The sequence below is a fragment of the Notamacropus eugenii genome, chromosome 3 (assembly GCF_028372415.1).
Source record: "Notamacropus eugenii isolate mMacEug1 chromosome 3, mMacEug1.pri_v2, whole genome shotgun sequence".
NCBI classification, from domain to species: domain Eukaryota; kingdom Metazoa; phylum Chordata; class Mammalia; order Diprotodontia; family Macropodidae; genus Notamacropus; species Notamacropus eugenii.
Genome location: NC_092874.1, coordinates 350234746 through 350251693, shown reverse-complemented (window position 1 = coordinate 350251693; position 16948 = coordinate 350234746). Strand labels below are relative to the sequence as shown.

At 36.9% G+C, this 16948-nt stretch overlaps 1 pseudogene; it reads right to left on the bottom strand.

The window, feature by feature from the left end:
* Positions 1 to 8007: 8007 nt before the first annotated feature.
* LOC140532172 (actin-related protein 2/3 complex subunit 2 pseudogene) lies at positions 8008 to 8906 on the bottom strand (annotated as a pseudogene).
* Between the last annotated feature and the right edge of the window lie 8042 nt (positions 8907 to 16948).

The window sequence follows — 16948 nt, the reverse complement described above, 5'->3', positions numbered from 1 at the left end:
AGTTTATCCCTTTTATATTTCCAGTTTTACTTACTGAATATTTCACTCCATCCTATTTTTCCTCTGTTTATAATTCCCTCTCTCTCTCTCTCTCTCTCTCTCTCTCTCTCTCTCTCTCTCTCTCTCTCTCTCTCTCTCTCTCTCTCTCTCTTTCTTTCTCTCCCTCCCTCTCTCTCCCTCTCTCTCTCTCTCTTTTTCTCCCCTCCCTTCATACTGTCCTTCCTCACCAATATTTAGCTTCTAACCACTTTCTCCTTCAATCTATACTCCCTTTTCCAATCACCCATTTTCTTTTCTCCTCTCTCTGTTACTTCCATAGGGTGATATGGAGGATATATACTCAACTGTGTGTTGTTTCCTCTTTGAGCCCAAACCAATGAAAGTTCAAGTAATGTTCAACCTCTCCTTTCTTGCCCTCTACTGTAATAGGTCTTTCAAGCCTCTTTGTGTATAACATACACCATCCTTTTTGGCCCTTCCTTCTCCCAATTCAATCCTTTCATTCATCCCTTAATTATTTTTTATATCATCACAGCAAAGTATGCACTCTCTCTGTCTATATAAACTCTTTCTAACTGTCCAAACAGAAATACAGTTCTGAAGAGTTACAAATATCATCTTCCCAGTTTAATCGTACTAAATAACATGCTTTTTTGTTCTTTCCTGTTTATCTTTTTATGCTTCTTTTTATTCTTGCATTTTAAAATTGAATTTTCTGTTCAGCTTTCATCTTTTCATCAGGAATGATTCAAAATCCTATGTTTCATTGAATGACCATCTTTCCCCCTTCTTTCTGATTAGTTGATTCTTTGCTTTAATTCAAGTTCTTTTTCCTTGCAGAATATCATATTTCAAGTGCTTCATTCTTTTAATAGAGAAGTCAGTATAGCCTGTTTAATCCTGACTGAGGTTTCTTGATACATGATTTTTTTTTTCTTTCTCGCTCCTACCAGTAAATTTTCATTGACCTGAGAGTTCTGGAAATTAATTACTATTTTCCTAGGAATTTTCAGTTTGGGATCTCTTTCAGGAGTTGATAAGTGCATTTTTTCAAATACTATTTTACTATTTGGTTCTAGGACATGTGGAAAATTTTCATTAATAATTTCTTGAAATGTGTTGTCCAAGATGTTTTTTTTTTTTTTATTTCAGGTAGTACAATAATTCCTAAATTCTTTCTTCTTGATCTATTATTCAATTGTTTTTCCAATGAGATATTTTACATTTTTTTGTGTTTTTTTCATTCTTTTAATTTTGCTTGACTGATTCTCGATGTCTCATAGTGATTAGTTTCCATTTATTCAATTCTAATTTTTAAGAGATTATTTTGTTCATTGAGCTTATTTTTTAACATAATTTTCAATTTGGCCACTTCTACTTCTTAAGTAGTTATTTTGTTTAGTGAATTTTTTAAAACCTCCTTTTAGATTTGGCCAACTGTAATTTATAAGGAGTAATTTACTTTTTCCAAGTTGGTGACTCTTTTTTCATGATTCCTTTGATTCCCTCTTTTTTCTTTTCCTCAACTTTTTCTACTTCTCTTATTTGATTTTTAAAATCCTTTTTGAGTTCTTCTAAGATGACTTTTTGGGCTTGAGAATAATTCATTGAATTTCTTTGAAATTCTTTGAAACTTCAAAGGTACATGTTTTCACATTGTTCTGCTCTTCTGAGTTTGTGTTTTGATCTTCCCTGTTGCCATAGTGCTTTCTCAAGGTGAGGGCTCTGTTTTGCTTTTTGCTCATTTTCTAGTCTATTTACTGACTTCTAAAGTTTAGCTTTGCTTTTGGGGTACAAGTGGGCACTGTCCGAAGCTTCTTCCACTGGGAACCAGGGGCATGGTCACTGACTTTCTGCACCAGGACCTCAGGGACTGGTGACTTGCCCACGACACTGCTGGCCTAGTCACACCTGTAATGTTATGGGTTTGTGGACTGGCAATTTGCTTCTGCACTGTGACTGGAGGCCATACATGTGGCCTGTTGTGCTGCTGATCTGCTGATGCAGGACTGAAGGGCCTCAGTTGCTGATCTATGTTGTGACTAAGAGCCTCCCAGTAGCTTTTCTATATGCTGACAAAGTTGGACTGGACCCCCCTTTTACATAAGTGAGACAGATCTTTCTTTTAGTCCTTCTATGTCATCTTGGGCTGGAAAATTATTTCACTCCATCTTTTTGTGGGTTCTGTTCTTCCACAATTTGTTTAGAAGTTTGATTTATGGTTGTTTTGAAGGAAACTAGGGAGAGCTCAGGCAACATCCTGACTTTTTTTTACCATGTTGGTTTTTCATTTACAGTATATTTCCTCATCCATCCAATTATAAGAATTAGCAAGCCACATCTCCTTTTTCTGCGTGTCTGGTTTAGGTTATGCCTTTCTTGCCTTTCCCCCCACTTTCCCATGGTCATCAAAACATAATGAAAATATCATTCCTTTCCTAATTGTCCCCTATTTCCTCTTTGATTCTTGAAGACAAGGAGGTTCTGAAGGAACAGTTTAAGTTTATCCTCCTATTGGAAAAGATGACCACTGTATAAGGCCCCTCCCACATGCTCCCAATGCCAGCTGTGTTGTATACAGCATAGAGTGCTAGACTTAGAGTAAGGAAAACCTGAGTTCCAATTTGGTCTCACATACTTGTTAGCTGTGTGGCTATAATAAAGGTAATTTTGCTTTGCCTCCATTCATCAAAAATAAAATGTGGATAAAAACTGCAATTATCTTTAAAGGTTGTTATGATGATCAAATCACATATTTGTAAAGTACTTAGCACAATATCTGGCACATAATGGGCACTTCATAAATGTTTATTTCTTGATTGGAACACTAATTTATTGTGGATAGAGTTGTGAACTGATTCAACCATTCTGGAGAACAATTTATAACTATGCCCAAAAGGGAAACAAACCATGCATAAGCTTTGATCCAGTAATACCACTTCTAGTTCTGTATCCCAGAAATCATAAAAATAGAAAAAAGAATATACATGTAGACAAATATTTATAGCAGCTCTTTTTGTTGTGGCAAAGAATTGGAAATTGAGGGGATGCCCACTAACTGGGGAATGACAGAAGAAGTTGTCGTATATGGATGTAATAGAATATTGTTTTGCTATGAGAAATGGTGAGCAGAGAGATTTCAGAAAAACCTGGAAAGACTTACATCAACTGATGCTGGGTGAAGTGCGAACAACCAGGAGAACTTTGGACACAGTTACAACAACATTGAGTGATAATCTACTATGACAGACTTAGCCTTTCTCAGTCATACAATGTTTCAAGACAGTTCAAAAGACTTATGATGTAAATGCTAAACATATCCAGAGAAAGAACTATGGAATCTGAGTACATATCAAAGCATACTATTTTCATCTTTTTTTCTTTCTTGTGGATTTTTCCTTTGTTTTTGATTCTTCTATCACAACATGACTAATGTGGAAATGTTTAATGTTACTGTATATGTATAACCTTTATCAAATTGCTTGCTGGAAAGAGGGGGAGGGAAGGTAAGAAACAGAAATCAAGAGTCCTACAAAAATAAATGTTTCAAATAATCTCTACATGTAAAAAAAAAAACCTATTAAACTTTAAATAAATATTTATTTCCTTCTTTTCATTTGCCTAGATGCATATGCCTTTCCAGGATCCTTTTGGCTGGCATTTTTTAACATTTAAAAGTTTCTGTTTAGCTCCAATCTTGTCATTAGGAATGCTTGGAAAATGCTCTGTTGAACTTAAGATTGATTTCCTCTTGTAAGATTATACTTTTCCAAGTAAAGATATTTTTATTATACCTTTGGAAATTTCATATCTCAAAACATTTTTTCCTTTATAGAAGTAGTTCCCAAGTCTTATGTGAATGTTCCTTGAATTCCTTGATACTTAAACCTTTTTTTTCTTTCTAGTTACTTACCATGCTTTTTCTTAAATCTGTAACTGTATTTTAAAAATTATGTTCTCTGGGGATTTCATTTTGGGATGTTTTGTCATTATGAGTATTTCTTTCTATTTTTGAAGAAGTGATTTGTAGGTATTTACTACATATACATATGTGTGTGTGTGTGTGTGTGTGTGTGCGTGTGTGTGTGTGTATACTTTTCTAAGTTTTGAGCACATTCAGATCTGGGCAGTTTTTTTTGTAATCTTCTAAAATTTAGTTTTATTTTTAAATGGGGAATCATTATTTTCAGGGAATTTTATAATACTTAGACTATATCTGCTTAAATACTCTTTCAGTAAAGTTATTTTAATACATATCTACGAATTTAATTTCTCTCAATCTTTTGATTTTTAAAAGTAGGATTTCTTGTTTCCTTATGGAATTTTTAATGTCTTTTTGGTCTATTTTCATTTTTAGATAACTTTTTTCTTGGGTAAAATTTTTCACTTTCTCTTGCAAGCTATTAATTTCCCTTTCAATACTTTCTTCTGTAAATTTTATTTGACTTTTAAAATCTCTTGCTTCTTTTCTTCCAAGCACTCTTTTTAAAAATTTATTTATTAAACTTTTAATATTCATTATCACAAAATTTTGGGTTCCAAATTTTCTCCCCATTTGTCCCCTCCCTCCACCCCAAAACACCGAGCATTCTGATTGCCCCTACCACCAATCTGCCCTCTCTTCTATCATCCCTCGCTTCCCTTGTCCCCATCTTCTCTTTTGTCCTGTAGGGCTAGACAACTTTCTATAGCCTGTATTTCTTATTTCCTAGTATCAAGAACAGTACACAACAGTTGTTCCTAAAACTTTGAGTTTCAACTTCTCTTCCTCCCTCCCTCCGAACCCCTTCCCTTTGGAAGGCAAGCAATTCAATATAGGCCAAATCTGTGTAGTTTTGCAAATGACTTCCATAATAGTCGTGTTGTGTAAGACTAACTATATTTCCCTCCATCCGATCCTGCCCCTATTGCTTCTATTCTCTCGTTTGATCCTGTCCCTCCCCAAGAGTGCTGACTTCAAATTGCTCCCTCCTCCCATTGCCCTCCCTTCCATCATCCCCCCCATCCTGCTTATCCCCTTATCCCCCACTTTCTTGTATTATAAGATAGGTTTTCATACCAAAATGAGTGTGCATTTTATTCCTTCCTTTAGTCGAATGTGATGAGAGTAAACTTCATGTTTTTCTCTCACCTCCCTTCTTTTTCCCTCCACTAAAAAGTCTTTTGCTTGCCTCTTTTATGAGAGATAATTTGCCCCATTCCATTTCTCCCTCTCTCCTCCCAATATATTTCTCTCTCACTGCTTAATTTCATTTTTTTAAGATATGATCCCATCCTATTCAATTCACTCTATGCTGTGTGTGTGCTTGTGTGTGTGTGTAATCCCACCCACTACCCAGATACTGAAAAGTTTCAAGAGTTGCAAATAATTTCTTTCCATGTAGGAATGTAAACAGTTCAACTTCAGTAAGTCCCTTATGACTTCTCTTTCCTGTTTACCTTTTCATACTCTTCTTCATTCTTGTGTTTGAAAGTCAAATTTTCTTTTCATCTCCGGTCTTTTCATCAAGAGTGCTTGAAAGTCCCCAATTTCATTGAAACACCATTTTTTCCCCTGAAGTATTTTACTCAGTTTTGCTGTGTAGGTAATTCTTGGTTTCAGTCCTAGTTCCTTTGACTTCTGGAATATGATATTCCACGCCCTTCAATCCCTTAATGTAGAAGCTGCTAGATCTTGTGTTATCCTGATTGTATTTCCACAATACTTGAATTGCTTCTTTCTAGCTGCTTGCAATATTTTCTCCTTGACCTGGGAACTCTGGAATTTGGCCACAATGTTCCTAGGAGTTTCTCTTTTTGGATCTCTTTGAGGTGGTGATCGGTGGATTCCTTGAATACTTATTTTGCCCTCTGGTTCTAGAATCTCAGGGCAGTTTTTCTCGAGTATTTCATGAAAGATGATGTCTAGGCTCTTTTTCTCATCATGGCTTTCAGGCAGTCCCATAATTTTTAAATTGTCTCTCTTGGATCTGTTTTCCAGGTCAGTTGTTTTTCCAATGAGATATTTCACATTGTCTTCCATTTTTTCATTCTTTTGGTTTTGTTTTGTGATTTCTTGGTTTCTCATAATGTCATTAGCCTCCATCTGCTCCATTCTAATTTTGAAAGAACTATTTTCTTCAGTGAGCTTTTGAACCTCCTTTTCCATTATGTTAATTCGGCTTTTTAAGGCATTCTTCTCCTCATTGGCTTTTTGAACCTCTTTTGCCAATTGAGTTAGCCTATTTTTCAAGGTGTTATTTTCTTCAGCATTTTTTTGGGTCTCCTTTAGCAAGGTATTGACATGCTTTTCATGCCTTTCTTGCATCTCTCTCATTTCTCTTCCCAGTTTTTCCTCCACCTCTCTTACTTGAATTTTAAAATCCTTTTTGAGCTCTTCCATGGCCTGAGCCCATGGTATATTTATTTTGGATGTGTGGGATACAAAAGCCTTGACTTCTGTGTCTTTCCCTGATGGTAAGCATTGTTCTTCCTCATCAGAAAGGAAGGGAGGAATTATCTGTTCACCAAGAAAGTAACCTTCTATAGTCTTATTTTTTTTCCCTTTTCTGGGCATTTTCCCAGCCAGTGACTTGCCTTCTGAGTTTTCTTTCCACCCCCACCATGTCTCCAGATCCTCCCAGCCAGTGCTTGAGGTCTGAGATTCAAATGCTGCTTCCCAGCCTCAGGGCTTTGGGCAGGGGCAGGGCTGCTATTCAGTGTGAGATTAAGTTCAGCTGCTCAGGTAGGGGCAGGGCCACCTCATGGGGCTCAGTTCCCTCAGAGGGTTTATGTGGAGACCTTCAACAATGGATCTGGGCTCCTGCCTGCTCTGGGAGCCCTGGTCTGCTACCACCTCTGCTGCTGCCTCCCAAGGGGGCCTGAGTTATGGGGACACCCCCCTCCCCTGTTGGCCACCCAAAAAGACTCTCTCACAGACCCTTGTCACCTGTGGGTGTAGGGATCTGCGTGGCCGCCAGAGATTCTGTCCCTGAAGTCTGCTGGGATCTGCTCCTCTTGGTGCCATGCGGCCAAGGCAGGGCTGGGCTCTTCTCTGGGTCCAGTGTATGATGGACATTTCATGTCAGTTTTTCAGGTCTCTCTGGAACAGAAATCTCGTCCACTCCATTATTCTGTGGCTTCTGCTGCTCCAGAATTTGTTGGGAGTTCTTCTTTACAGATATTTTATGGGCTGTGGGTTCGGAGCTATCATATGTTTGTCTTTCTACTCTGCCATCTTGGCTCTTCCGCCTTCCTGATGATTTCTTAAAAGGTGTTGCTCAGGCTCCTTTTGTTTTTTTTTTCATCATAGCTTTCAGGCAGACCAATAATTCTTGAATTATCTCTCGTGACTCTATTTTCTAGGTCAGTTGTTTTTCCAGTGAGTTACTTTATATTTTCTTCAATTTTTTCATTCTTTTCGTTTTGTTTGACAGATTCTTGTTGTCTCACAAAGTCATTAATTTCCACTTGCCCAATTCAAAATTTTAATGAGTTGTTTTCTTCAGTTAGCTTTTGTGCCTCCTTCTCCATTTGGCTAATTCTGCTTTCTAGGGAGTCATTTTCTTCAGCGTGTATTTTTTAAGGTAGAAAGATTTTTTTTTTATTAATGTTCCCAACCATATTTTTAGATGCAGGAGTTTTAAACTCAAATACTTAGGAGAAAACAGGTTAATATTGTATTTCCTGCAACTCATTACCAGTAACATACTGCAAAGAGAAACAGCTTGGAAATAGGGTGAGATAGAAAGGAGGGAGGGGGTAGTGGTGAGGGAGAGATAAAGAAAAAGAATCAAATTGATCAAAATGGAATTGTTTTGTTTCTTTTTTTTAATTCTTGGGAACCATGAAGTCCTCTCAAGCACAGCTCTATTCTGCAGAGTATTTACCAAACCCGTACAAAATAGAACCAAAATGGAAGAATTCCTTTGCAATCTGGATAGGTGGAATATTAAAAACTATGATTATCAGGTAGCAAGAGCTCCAGCCTTCTCTTCTCAGCCTCCTACTCCTTCTGTTCCCATGAGTTTAGTGAGATGAAAATGTCTTCGCCATGACTGTTTTCATTTTTTTTTTCTGCATCTGGGTGTACATGATTCAGTACCTTGAGGGAATCAGATGTTCTTGCCCTCATTCTTGTGTGAATATAGGCCTTAGAGCATTTGATGTGATAATGCAAGGTAATCCCGAAATGGGTGAATGAAGTTAATGGTCTCGTCTCTGGCATTTGCATTGGTGTGACAGAGGAACAGTACAAAAGTGAGATAGCCAATATTGTCACCCACAGAGGTATCTGTGTCTTTTATTTCTAAAGGAGGCTCCCTGTGGCTGAAGAGGACCTGTGGAGCTGTGTGGTTGGGCCTGTGTCCTTCTTTGAACTCCTGCTTCAACACCTTTTCAATCACCTCATCGTCATCATCCTTAAATACTGTGCTAAAGACAAAGGTGCCTCGATCCTTCTTAGACTCAACATACATTGTCTCATTATCTCTGTAATGGATTACTGCCCTGTTCTCTCCTTCCTTTCCCTCTTCCTGGAATTTGAAGTATTTCTCAAAGATGGAGGCAAAGCAGTTTAGTTTCAACCTTCCAGCCTGATTCACTGTGGTGTCCTTTGATGCAGGTAGGTTCTCAAGGTCATATAGCAAAGAGACATTGTATCCTGCTTCTGGATATACCAAGAAACTTCCATATATCCACTTCAACAACTCATTAGCTCCATGTGCTTGCATTTTCTTGTAGAACTTCAAGGAAATACTGACCATCACTTTTGTTTTGTCCCCATTGGGATTTAAAATATGATAAAGGACTCCATCAAAGTCTGCAAATGTTATTTCTACTGCCTCTGGTTTGCTTCTGGCATAGTTCTCGAACTTGAACACGAGCATCTTCCCGATGATACTGTTGTTCACCTCCAGCAGGATCATGGTGGCAATGGCTGCAGGGGCTGCCCCAGGCCAGGGAAGGAGAAAGGGTGGCTGCTGGGGGTGTGTGAGGGTGGGGAGACATCAAGAATCCATCAGTTTTTTTTTTAATAAAAGAAGATGAAAATATAAAATACTTAATTGGAATAACAACTGACCTGAAAAATAAATACGAGAGTTCATTTAAAAACTTCTGGTCTACCTGAAAGCCTTTATGAGGAAAACAGTGCAGACACCATCTTTCAAGACATCATCAAGGACAACTACCCAGAGATCCTAGAACCAGAGGGTAAAATAGTCATCAAAAGAATCCGCTGATCACCTCCTGAAAGAGATCCCAAATTCAAAACACCAAGGAATATTGTAGCCCAACACCAGACTGATCAGGTGATGGAGAAAATGCTATATATAACCAGAAGGAAGCAATTTAAGTATTGTGGAACTTTGCAGCTTCTACATTAAAAAATCAGAGGGCCTGGAATATGATATTCCATAAGACAAAGCAGTGTGTATTACAATCAAGGATCAACTATCAGTGAAATTGAGCATAATCTTTCAGGGGAGGAGATGGACATTCAATGAAATAGTGGACTTCCACACCTTCCTAATGGAAAGACCAGAGGTCAATAGAAAATTTGATATTCAAATACAAGATTCAAGAGAAGCATATAAAGGTAAAGAGGAAAGAAAAAAAATCAATAAAGGCCAACTCTTTACAGTCCTACATGGGAAGATGTTGCTTCTAACTCTTGAGAACTGTATCTTTTTATGATATTTAGATAAGATATTCATAGAGGGTGTGGGTATAAATTGACTTTGATGTTATAATCAAAAATCTTAATCAAGTGATGAGAAGGGGTTGTAATGTGAAAAGAGGAAAGGAGAAGGCAGAAAAGGGTAAAATACATCCCATGAGGAGGCACAAAGCCATATTACAATACAGTGAAAGAAGAGAGGGAGATGAGCATTTTTTTGAAGCTTGCACTTTAGATTTGGCTCAAGGAGGGAATAATATATTCATTTTGGTATAGAAATTATTTTTCCTTATGACCAGTATGAGGGGAAAAGAAATAATAAGGGGAGGAGGAAAATAAAAGGGAGAGAAGATGTACAATTCTAGCACAACACTGAATCAGAGTGGTGATAATGGCCAGTCCTTTATTCTTGAGAAGACTGTCACCTCTCATCCCCTGTCTCAATTATCTGCTATCTCTGTCTACTGACTGCTTCAGTACTGCTTAAATACATGCACATGTCTACTATATTCTAAAAGAAACATAACTTCATAAATTCCTCCACAAAACAAATGACTATCTAAGAATGAAGTCCTTGGAAAGACTATCTACAGTTGGTACCTCCACTTCATTTCCTCTCTTTCTTCTTTAAAAATTATTAATTTATTTTTATAAATTACTACAATTTCCACAAATAGCTTTCCGTTTTCCCCTTCAAAAGAACCATCCAATAAATAAATATTTTAAAGACAAATCTTAAAAGTAAAATAAGTGAGAAATTCAATGTAACTAATCAATATACCAAAAAAATGGAGGAATTCTTTGCCATGCAAAATATTTGCAGATTTTGGAGTAGTTATATGCTCTTATATCTCTTCTTTCAGGTCATATGCAATCTTTATAATTTTACAATATTCATTTTATGCTGTCATTCTTTTTTTTTGCAAATTGCGTATATTTCTTTGTTGTTTGTGCTTATTTCAGTCTGCATCAGTTCATGTAGATCTTTCCTTCTCTAGGTTCATCTCATTCATCATTTCTTATAATGCAATAATATTTCATTCCATTCATGTACCATACTTTATTTATCCATGCCTCTAACAGATGTACATTTATTTTATTTCAAACTACCTACTATCATAGGAAATACCACTATAAAATTATTTGTGTATACATGGGCTCTTTTATTGATGACTGCCTTCAAATATTAGCTCAGTTCAAACATATGAATATTTTAGCCACTTTTTAGCATAATTCCAAACTGCTTTCCAAAATGACTGATTACAGTTCCATGAGTAATGCATTAATGTAGTTTTTAAAAAAAGGTTGGGCTTGAGTTGTGTGTGAAGGGGTGTTTATAGAACACAAAATTCAGTAGGAAAGGGTAAAAAAGAAACAATCATCTCCTTAAAATAGGGTATAAAAGCAAGAATTAATACAGAAGAAGCAGGTGGGTTTTGAGGGCTGGTGAAGTTGGAACCTTATTCTTATCAGGGATGAAGACAAAACAATGTGTATATTTGAAGATGTTTAGAAGTCTTGAACTTCTAGAGAGATGAGAAAATGGGAGAGAGAGTGGGGAAGGGACTTATGGAAGTGAATATAGATTAAGATTAGGAAGGTAGGAGAGAAAATAAGGAAGGGAATTTTTACAGGAGTGTGTAAAATTAGCAAGAAGAGGGTAAGGGGAGAATGAGGTTGTAGAAATAATGTAAAAAGAGAGGCTGAGAAGTATATATTGAGTAAAAATGAAATGGAGAGACATTATTAACAGGTAATTATAATTCTGAATGTGAATAGGATGAATACACCCACAAAACAGAGGCTGATAGCAGATTGGATTAAAAATCAGAATCCAACAATAGGCTATTTATAAGAAATATATTTAAGAACAACATATATGCAGAGAGTTAAAATGAATGGTCAGAGTAGATTTTATTATGCTGCAACTGGAGTGGAAATGGCAGGAGTAGCCATTATGATCTCAGACAAAGTGATGGTTAAAATAGATTTAATTAAAAGAGATAAAAAGAGTAGCTCTATTTTGGTGAAATGCACCATAGTCAATTGTTGGGGGTGGAAGCTCAATTCCATGTGGACAGTCTCGGGCAGGTAAAGGTGGGAACTTCTAAATCTTAGAGTTCCCATGAGGCCCCCCAGGAAACAGCAGGGAATCGAGGAGTGAGACCGAGCTATCTCGTGTATTTCCGCCTCTTCCCGTGAGAACGTGATGGGAGAGGCATCCCCGCCCTCGAGACTGGCCCGGATCTGGGCACACCTATTGTTATCTAACAGGCACGGTATTCAGGTGCAAACTATGCGGCAGGAGAGCTTAAGTAGCGTCAGGAAAGCCCGAAGGCGCTCTTAGCGCAGGAGGGGCCCTTACAGGACAGAAGGCCCCTCTTCCTTCTCTCCTCTCTTCGCTCTTTCCTCTCCCCTCTCTCCCCACTTCCACTTCTGCTTTCATTCCCTCACTGTAAGATCTTTGCCTCCTTGGGAGATTTCTCTCTCCCTCCTAAGGAAGAGCTCCCCCTGCACATGTAACCGAGACCCTGAATAAAGCCTAACCCTTGTTCGACTCTGGAAAGTCTCTTCTCTCATACGTTTATCCGGTTTGGCCAGCCGAAGACCTGTGATAGGTAAGGTAAGACTGGGGTAGCCCTCAGGCCTCTAGGCCTGGCAGTCAATGAAGTAATGTTAATACTGAACACATATGAAAGAAATACTACAACATATAAATTTTTAAAAGTAAAGTTAGATGTATTTCAGGTAGAGACAGATAGTACTATAATAGTAAGGGACTTTAACTTTCCCCTCTAAGATCTAAATAAATTTAAACAAAAAATAAAAAAGAAAGAATTTAAAGAAGTGACTACAATTTTAGATAAGCTAGGTATAATAGCTACCTGGAGAGAACTGAATGAAAACAGAAGGAAATATATCTACTTCTCAGTGCTTCATGGTACATTTACAAAGATTGACCATGTACTAATATATAGAAATGTGATAGTTAAAAGCAAAAAAGTAGAAATATAAAAATATCCTTTTCTGATCAAAATGCAATATAATTATTTTGAATATTAAGCATTCTAATCTTAAAGAGTGAGAGGGTTAAAGAGTTAATTGTACTAAAAATCAATAATTTCATTAAAGAGATTGAAAATAATGAGATATCATATCAAAGCCTATGGGATACACCAAAAGCACTGATTAGAGATTATATCTCTAAATCCTGCCAGCAATGAAGAAGGGAAAGAGAGACTAATGAATTGGTCATAGAATTAAAACATTAGAAAAAGAACAAATTAAAAATCTTCAATTAAATGTTAAATTAGAAATACTGAAAATTAAAGGTAAGACTAATAAAACTGAGGGAAAAAAACGACCGAATTAATAAATTAAATTAGAAGTTGGTTTTATGAAAGAAAATGAAACAAGCTATTGGTTAATTTGAGTTAAAGCATAGAGGAAATCCAATCATTAATATTAAAAATGAAACAAGACACTATATCACCAAAGGAAAAAAACTATGAGGCTGAGCCAAGATGGCAGGATAGAAAGATGCACATACACTAGCTCTTCCCCTACAGCTTACAAAGTACCTGTAAAGAAAGATTATCAACACATTCTCTAGCAGCAGAAGCCACAGAACAACGAAGAGGAGATCTCCCGCCTAGGTTGACCTGGAAGGCAAAAAGAAAATGTCTGTCACACCGGATAAAGAGTGGAGCCCAGCCCAGCAATGTCTGGGCAGTGCCATGAGGAGGACCAGAGCAGGCCTCAGGGACAGAATTCCTGGCAGCAGTAGCCAGGGTTCACAGATCCTTCAACTCACAGGCACCAAAGGCAGCTTTAAAGGTCAGTGAAAGGATTTTTCACCTCTCTAACAAGGGAACAGGGACCTGCCCACCCCAGACCCAGGCAGTGGCAGCAGCAGCAGCTGCTGCAATGAGTGGTGTTGGCTATAGTGGTCAGGTAGGCAGCAATCAGCATCCATTGTTGGATAAAACCCCTAGGGGAATTTAGCAGCTGATCTGAACCTCAGTCCTGAGTGGCAGCCCCAATCAACAACTGAAGCCCCCTGGGGGAATTGAGGAGATGATCTGAATCTCAACCTGGAGCCCTGGCCAGGGAGTAAACTCCTTTCCTTTCATTGTGCCACCTTGGAGGAACTGAGATCTTATAGGTCCCCAGAGTATACCCAACTCTTGACAAAGGACCCAAAAGTCAAGTAACTGGTAGGGAAAATACCCAAAAAGGGGGAAAAAATAAGACTATAGAAGGTTAATTTCTTGGTGAACAGGTATTCTCTCCTATCCTTTCAGATGAGGAAGAACATTGTTCACCATGAAGGGAAGACATAAAAGTCAAGGCTTCTGCATCCAAAACCTCCAAAATAAATATGCAATGGTCCTAGGCCATGGTACAGCACAAAAAGGATTTGAAAATCAAGTAAGAGAGGTAGAGGAAAAATTGGGAAGAGAAATGAGAATGATGCAAGAAAATCATGAAAAACAAGTGAACAACTTGCTAAAGGAGACCCACAAAAATGCTGAAGAAAATAACACCTTTAAAAATAAACCAACTCAACTGGCAAAAGAGGTCCAAAAAGCCAATGAGGAGAAAAATGCTTTAAAAAGCAGAATTAAGCAAATAGAAAAGGAAATTCAAAAGCTCACTGAAGAAAGTATTTTTTTAAAAATTAGAATGGAACAGATGGAAGCTAATGACTTTATGAGAAACCAAGAAATTACAAAACAAAACAAAAGAATGAAAAAGTGGAAGATAATGTGAAATATCTCATTGGAAAAACAACTGGCCTGGAAAATAGATCTAGGAGAGACAATTTAAAAATTATGGGACTACCTGAAAGCCATGATCAAAAACAGAGCTTAGACGTCAACTTTCATGATATTATCAAGGAAAACTGCCCTGATATTTTAGAACCAGAGGGCAAAATAAATATTGAAAGAATTCATAGACCACCTCCTGAAAGAGATCCAAAAAGAGAAATTCCTAAGAATATTATAGTCAAATTCCAGAGATCCTAGGTCAAGGAGAAAATATTGCAAGTAGCCAGAAAAAAACAATTCCAGTGTTGCGGAAATACAATCAAGATAACATAAGATCTAGCAGCTTCTATATTAAGGTATCACAGGGCTTGGAATATGATATTCCAGAAGTCAAAGGAACTAGCATTAAAACCAAGAATCACCTATCCAGCAAAACTGAGTATAATACTTCAGGGAAAAACATGGTCATTCAATTGAATAGAAGATTTGCAAGCACTCTTGATGAAAAGACCAGAGGTGAAAAGAAAATTTAACTTTCAAACACAAGAATCAAAAGAAGAATGAAAAGGTAGACAGGAAAGAGAAAACACAAGGGACTTACTAAAGTTGAGCTGTTTACATTCCTACATGGAAAGATAATATTTGTAACTCTTGAAACTTTTCTCAGAAACTTTTCTCAGTATTTGGGTAGTTGGAGGGATTATACACACACATATACAAACACACACAGAGAGAGAGGGAGAGAGAGAGAGAGAGCACGCACAGGGTGAGTTTAATAGGAAGGGATCATATCTAAAACAAATAAAGTTAAGGGGTGAGAGAGGAAAATATTGCCAGGAGAAAGGGAGAAATGGAATGGAGCAAATTATCTCTCACAGAAGAAGTAAGAAAAACCTTTTCCAATGGTGGGGAAAAGGGGGCAGGTGAGAGGGAAAAAAGTGAAGCTTATTCTTATCACATTTGACTCGAGGAAGGAATAACATGCACACTAAATTTGGTATGAAAATCTATCTTGCATTACAGGAAAGTAAGGTAGAAGGGGGTAAGAGGGGGGGATGATGGAAGGGAGAGCAAACGGGAGGAAGGAGCAATTAGAAGTAAACACCCTTGGGGAGGGACAAGGTCAAAAGAGAGAATAGAAGAAATGGGGGGCAGGATAGGATCAAGGGAAATATAGCTAGTCTTACACAACATGACTATTATGGAAGTCATTTGCAAAACTGCACATATATGGCCTACATTGAATTGCTTGCCTTCTCAGTGGGGATGGGTGGGGAGGGAGGAAGGAAGACAGTTGGAACAGAAAGTTTTAGAAACAAATGGTGAGAACTGTGGTTGTGTACAACTGAGAAATAAGAAATACTGGTAACAGGATATAGAAATTTATCTTGCCCTACAGGACAAGAGAGAAGATGAGGATAAGGGAATGGAAAGGTGTTAGAAGGGTGGGCACATTGGTGGAAGGGGCAATCAAATTGCATGGCGTTTTGTGGAGGAGGTGAGAGATGGAGAGAAAATTTGGAACTCAAAATTTTGTGGAAATGAATGTTGGAAACTTAAAATAAATAAATTTTAAAAACAAGCAATTATAATTAATTATTTGTCTAACTCTATTAATAAAATCAACAGTTTTAGTGAAATGGAAAGATATTTATGAAAATGTGAAATAGAATATCTAAACAGACTTGTTTTAGAAAAAGAAATTAAATGGGCCATAAATGATCTTGCTAAGAGATAAGCACCAGGATCAGATGTATTTATAAATGAATTCTGTCAAATATTTTTGATTAACTAATTCCAATATTAAATAAATTATTTGATATAACAGTCAAAGAAGGGATCCTACCAAAGCCTTTTTTGAAACAAATATGATGTTAATACCTAAACCAAAGAGAATAAAACTAGAAAAAGAAAATTATGGACCAATTTCATTAATGAATGTGGATGCAAAAATCGTAAATAAAATGCTAGCGAAAAAATGACACCAAAATATGCTAAAGAATATACATTATGATCAAGTCGGATTTATTATAAGAATGTAGGGATGTTTTAACGTAAGGACAACTGTCAACATAATGGATTATATCAATAATGAAAGTTAAAGAACAATCATGTTTATATCAATAGAGGCAGAAAAAGCTTTTGGCAAAATTCAATACTTATTTCTATTAAAAAACACTTTAAAGGACTCATATAAATTGACTTTTTGTTGAACTGATATAAAAAAAGCATTCATAGAAAACCACCATTAAGAATTTTTTGCAATAAGGATAAAGCAGAATCCTTTCCAGTAAGATCAGATGTGAAACAAGGATGCCCACGGTTACCAACATTATCCAATACTGTATTGGAAACACTCTGCATAGAAATAAGAGAAAGAAAGAAACAGAAAGGATCAGAATATGGGATGAGATAATAAATCTGATTATATACTTGGAATATGATGATATACTTGGAAAATCCCAAAGAGTTAACTAAAAAAAATTAATGAAAACAAATAACTATAGCTAAGTAGTAG